The sequence below is a fragment of the Solenopsis invicta genome, chromosome 14, assembly GCF_016802725.1.
Source record: "Solenopsis invicta isolate M01_SB chromosome 14, UNIL_Sinv_3.0, whole genome shotgun sequence".
In the NCBI taxonomy this organism is placed as follows: domain Eukaryota; kingdom Metazoa; phylum Arthropoda; class Insecta; order Hymenoptera; family Formicidae; genus Solenopsis; species Solenopsis invicta.
This window is the reverse complement of record NC_052677.1, coordinates 2,170,817-2,177,500: the sequence shown is the minus strand read 5'-3', so window position 1 is coordinate 2,177,500 and position 6,684 is coordinate 2,170,817. Positions and strand designations below refer to the sequence as shown.

Here is a 6,684-nt window from a genome sequence, read left to right as displayed (position 1 = left end):
ATAAGGAAGTTATAAGAATTTCGAAAATATGCTGATAGAACGTTAAAGCTCGATCTTCAAGCTTCAAAATGCTTTTTTTATTTTTTATCTACGATGATTTTTCACCGAGTTACAGTCATTTGAAAATAGCCTAATTTTTGGTGTCTGGAAAGTGTTCCCTATTTTTTTTTTGAGTAGTGTATATATATATATATAGTTGTTCACGTGGTTTTGCTTTTTGTGTGTTTCTGGTAATAATTGAAAAAACGGCCCGACGGCAGGAAACGATCTTCTTTTTTAAAATACCAATCTCCTTGTGTTGATTTCTTTTATCAGCTATTCAATATCGGGAGGACACAAAACAGTGAAACTATGGGCACAACAATACACACACGCGCACACACATTCATGGATATAATGTATATAATTTATAATACTATGTAATAAATTATTAGATAAATTTTAAAGCTTCTTTATACATTATTAAGATATTTACCAATCAAATAAGTTCTCTTTTCACCATGGTTATAAAAATATTTCATAATATTTCTGATTAAAGAAGAATTTTATATGTAAACATCATTCCTTGCTCCTGAATATCATACGTTAATGTTAAGTATTTTTAAATCTGGATCAACTATATGTAAAAATTTATATGCAATTATACAGGGTGTTTCAGACCACCCGTACACCCCTTTTCTCTTCGCAGGATTAGGTCCAATCAAAAATATGTTCAGACAAAAGTTGTAGGGTTTCAAAAGATCTATTCAATGATCTTATCAGTTTGACCTTGGATGGCGTCGCCAAGGTCAGATCGAAATCACATTAAGTTTTTTAAATGAAACACCCTATTTTTGATTCCAGAATCTAATAGCTGGTGTCAAGACCTTTCCAAAACACTACAAGAAAGTTTATTTTCGTTGACTACTTTCCGAGTTGTGCGGCTTGAAAGTTACACTACCGCCAACACCATGTAAATAACAATATAAAATCACGCGTTACGCAGAAAGTCGTACAGCCGACACAAAGAAAGTAAACACGCGAGCCGGGCCAACAAAAACAGATCATGAAAAATCGTGAAAGTTAGCTGTCGCGACCGTAGATAGTCACATACGTATGTATGTCATAATATTATGTAACTACATTATTACTTTAACGGTAGCACACGAGCAATAACGAGCGCGGCTTTCTGCGTAACGATGTCTAACTCGTGATTTTATACATATTGTTATTTGCATAGGATGTAGTAGAGATGTATTCTCCACAACGCTATTGTGACTCAACTCAACACGAGTGACAATAACTCTCTCAAATTTGTCACCTACGTCTTCAATAACCGTCATATCAGTATCAATCGCGCAACAAAAATCCGACCCTCTTTATTAGTCTAGGTTTATTTAGCCATGTCCTATTCCAATGAAGAAGCATATGATATGCTGCTAATTTTAGATGAGTGTCGAGATACATTCATTGCAGCGGAAAGATTGTGGCGGGAACGTTATCCTGATCGGACTCCTCACTCGCGAAATGTTTTTTCACGTTTGGCTAAACGAATCAAAATTAAAGGTGTCGTTCAGCCTCAACATAACAAAGGTACACAAATTCGTGTCCGATTATGGATGAAAGAACAGTGGAAATTCTTGCATCGACAGAATTGAACCCTTATGATTCTTTAAGACGACGAGAACAAGATTCTGGTGTTAGTAAAATCAGTGTTTGGCGCATTTTAAAAAATAACAAATTTCACCCTTACAGAATGTCTGTTCATCAAGCGTTGAAATATAACGATATTAGACAGAGACTTGTACTTTGCAACTTTATAAGACAGCAGACTTGATTTCCACTTGAAAATTTTATTTTCTGACGAATGTACACTTAAAAGTGATGGATCTGTTAATACTTGGAACTCTCGTTATTGGGCACAAAATAATCCTCACTGGTTGAGAGAAGTAGATCATCAAACCATTTGGAAAGTCAATGTTTGGTGTGGAATTATTGGAAGTCAAATCATAGGTCCTGTTTTCTTTGACGAAAATCTAAACGGTGATAGATATTCCGCCTTGATAATGACAGATCTTCCTGTCTTACTAGAAAATATTCCTCTGCAATTGCGCCTGAACATGTGGTTCCAACAAGATGCATGTCCGTCTCATACATCGAGAGTTGCTCGTGCGGCATTAAATACTATGTTCCCCGACAAGTGGATAGGCAAATACGGTCCAATCAATTATCCACCCCGATCACCAGATCTCACCGTCCTTGATTATTATTTCTGGGGAAGGATAAAAAACTTGGTCTATCATGAACGTCCGACTACGAGGGATAATATGATTCGTAGAATAAGTGAAGCAATTCGATCCTTACGTGCCGAGGAAATTCTTCGAGCAACCAATGATTTTCAAAATAGAGTTGATGCTTGCATCGCAGAGAATGGTGCTCACTTTGAACATTTAGTCGCTTAACAAAACATACACTCATTCATTCCCGAACGTGAGAGGCAAGGGGACTCACGTGAATCAAGCACCCCAAACGTGAGAGGCAAGGGGACTCACGTGAATCAAGCACCCCAAACGTGAGAGGCAAGGGGACTCACGTGAATCAAGCACCCCAAACGTGAGAGGCAAGGGGACTCACGTGAATCAAGCACCCCAAAGGGATGAAATTCTCGTCACGTCCACGTCGTTCATTCTGGATAATGCTAAGCACGGGAAAATGCATACAGTCAATCTGGACATGATTGATCATCAAACATAATCAATCCAGTTAATAAACAAAAGCAGAGTACATAAAACTTTGACTCCCCTTTTCCTCCCCCGTACACATACGCATGCACGTATGCACACACCCACACACAAGATTAAATCCGACTAAGTAACCACCACATGGTACATCTTGAGTAATGCTGATGCTGGCGGTAGTGTAACTTTCAAGCCGCACAACTCGGAAAGTAGTCAACGAAAATAAACATTCTTATAGTGTTTTGGAAAGGTCTTGACACCAGCTATTAGATTCTGGAATCAAAAATAGGGTGTTCCATTTAAAAAACTTAATATGATTTCGATCTGACCTTGGCGACGCCATCCAAGGTCAAACTGATAAGATCATTGAATAGATCTTTTGAAACCCTACAACTTTCGTCTGAACATATTTTTGATTGGTCCTAATCCTGCGAAGAGAAAAGGGGTGTACGGGTGGTCTGAAACACCCTGTGTATATTGATACTGTAAGAGCGGGCTACTAGGAATTCAAAATCCCGCCTCACAAAGGAGAGGAAAACGTGCGAACCGGAAAATACTAGGAAAGGAAATATCTCGACACGGTCCCTCGTGTGTCAGAAGCCGGAAATACCGACGGAAAGGAGAGTAACAGGAATTAACTGCGCACCAAGAATACAATGGCAGAACCGAACTTTATTCACCGGTCGTGTACAGAAACGTGGCGGCCATGCCGCACTTGAAGAGAGCTTCTTCGAGTCTAACGCTTGCGATGATGCATCCACGAGAGAGACCGCAGGGGCATGCTAGTGAGCCTCGCAGGGCTAATCGCATGGAGATATATACAGGGTGATTCAGAACGACCCATGTGTCCCTGTAAAGACGTGTTCTTGGATAAATTCTGAGACGATTTTTCCTGTACGAAAATTTTGTCCGACGCTTACTTTTTGAATAATAACAAGATAAAGTTAGCAAATCACAGGCCGTGTACACATGGTAGACAAAGGCGGCGCAACTCACCGTCCGATACGGGTAAGCGCCCGCGTCGGACGGTGAGTTGCGCCGCCTTTGTCTACCATGTGTACACAGCCCGTGATTTGCTAACTTTATCTTCTTATTATTCAAAAAGTAAGCGTCGGACAAAATTTTCGTACAGGAAAAATCGTCTCAGAATTTATCCAAGAACACGTCTTTACAGGGACACATGGGTCGTTCTGAATCACCCTGTATATATATATATATATATATATATATATATATATCACGTGATTCGCGAAACCAATTGGGACAAACGACAGAAGATTGCATGACCCGCGCGGCCAATCATGCAAGCAATACGCAGGCAGAAATTAGAATCCCTAGAAGTAGAGAGTCTGGACATCTCGGGGTTCCACGTGATTGGATGCACGTGATTGTGCACCTAAAATGGCAGCACCAATACGGATCCCTGTTTAATCCTCTTTAGCCAATGCGATAACAGCATACAACACGTTCAAGTGCACACAACGATAAATATACACACACACAAAGCTCACGTACATACACTGACATATTTATCACCGACATTTTAGGGGCAGATGTCCAGACTCTCTACTTCTAGGAACTCTAGCAGAAATCTGCTGACAACGCCACCGCAGTGGCGGTCGATTTGAAACTTATACCAGGTGAGGCGATTACTCTCTTACAATATTATTTGTATTACATAATCAGAAATAGTTGTTAAAAAAGAACATAACACATTTCGTTTTAAAGAGTTATGAAATAGGCAAAAATCACATATGATTAATCTCATAAATTCTATTTTTTCTAATATTCATAAAAATAAATATTACAATCTCTTAATAATTTATTATATGTAATATTATTATTATAGCTTTTTATTAATGTATTTTACAGTGTATAAAAGTAATTGTAACATAAAATGCAAAAATCTTATTAGTTATAAAACTTACTGCTTGAACATTTAAAGAGTGATTTCCGTGATGGTTTACATAAGCTTCCATATGTATATGTGGTGCAAGTATATTAATGAATGTGCAATCTATTGCTCCAATGACACCAGGAAATGGTTGCGGAGCTAATGCAAACTTATTTCTTGCAGTTGTTCTTTCATTTGCCGTCATAGGAAATCTTACCCATTGACGCAACAAATGGACATTTATTAATAATGCAACTTTTTTTATGCAGCGACTGGCACATGGTTGGCTTACAACCAATTCGCATTGATTATCAGCTGGTCTTTAGTAACTACCATTAGCAAAGAAACCAAGTGCTACCAGTACTTGGATCTCTGGAGATAATGCAGTTTACATACGCTGTTTTTGTAAGTGTAGTCTCAGAATGTTAACCATATTCATTACCAATTCCTTATTTACTCTAAATTGAGCAATAAACTCATCTTTAGGAAACTCAAATGGGTTTTGAGCATCTCGCAATATTCTTCTCTTTAATTTTCATTCTATTCTTTTTATTCTTTCTTCAAGAAAAAGTATATTTATTCCTAAATATCCTTCAGCCATTTTACCTTAAAAAAAGAAAAAATCTTTATAATCTTTTACCAAAAAATATGATTTAGGTTAAGTTACTAATATGATTAGGTTACATATAAAGCATATAAATAAGAATGTAAACTTATTTATTCGACTATTTTTATAAATATTTAAAATACGTTGTTTTACCTACAATATTTTGCTGTAATGTTATTTTATTGTGTTCCTCTTAATGATTACTGCTGAACTTTAATTTACTACACAATTCTGTGGTACTCGCAACTCCACTTAGAACGTTGCTTATTGGCCGCTACGTCTAGTTATGTTGTCGCTATTGCTTATCGAGGGGTTCGGTACTCCTCGATATTTTAACGACAAAATTCGGTATTTTATCGACACTTTTATCGACATTTATCGTTATGCTAAGTTACAGAATACCATTTTTCGTTAACATGTCGATAAGTACACATAACGATATCCCTAGCTGGTGATATTGTCGTTACGGAGTTAGAGAATAGGCCTACTGTTCCTCGACGGGCATTTCCGTCGCTATCCTCGGCCGAGTATTCTCGACCAGTCAATTCCGATATCCTCGACGAGCATTCTCGACCAATCACGTCCGAGATCCTCGGCGAGCATTCTCGTCACTAACACCGGTCGAGCATTCACGACCAATCATCGTCATCCTCGAGTACCTCGCCAGAGAACCCGGATTGTATTCGAAACCTTGAAATCGGCAGGGCATCCGCGCCCTGTCGATCCTCCGCCCCTCTGCATAGGGGCGCGCTCGAGAAAACTGCAGAGACGAACTGACTGGCCGCGCACCGCGCTCGCATCGTCCACGCACGCGCACGCACTTGCGACAAACACGCCACGTTCTGCGGCTTCTCTGGGGGTTAATTGTGTATCATGTAACTAAAGTGAAAATGACAAAAGTGAACAAATTTACTAGAGTATTTATAATTTCATTGGTCAATACTTAGTGAATTTGCTCACTTTTGTAATTTTCACTCTAGTTACATGATACACAATCGACCCCCTGATCGTACGGACCAAAGGTCCGCATAATCTATCAGTATTCCGCGAATAGTTGTAATTCCGCCGAACCTAGATATGCAAGCCAGTTCTGTTGCTTAATTATAGATTGTGAATTGACCTTTAGTCTTCGAGGTAACTTTGTTGCGCAACTAGCAATCCGATTACCAGCTATTGGCTGGACACCGACGAGCTCTCTCTTTCCTTTTTGTTAACTCTTTCTTGCTTGTTTAGTTCGCACTTATTATTTTGTCACATCTACCACTCATGTTCTAAATAAATCATTCTCTATTTTTGTCTACTTGAAACACTGGGTATGATCATTATGAACACCTGACCAACCAACGAGCCTTATCCGGACCGATCCCGGAACTCGGGCACCGCACCGCACCATCACACCGAAATCGCGAACCGCAGTATTCTCAGATGGGATGGGATTTTAGCGCACGCGCGGTGGATTCAGCATC

General features: G+C 39.1%; 1 pseudogene; it reads right to left on the bottom strand.

The window, feature by feature from the left end:
• Positions 1 to 5,212, bottom strand: part of LOC120359554 — a 17,241-nt pseudogene extending 12,029 nt beyond the window's left edge.
• Positions 5,213 to 6,684: the final 1,472 nt, after the last annotated feature.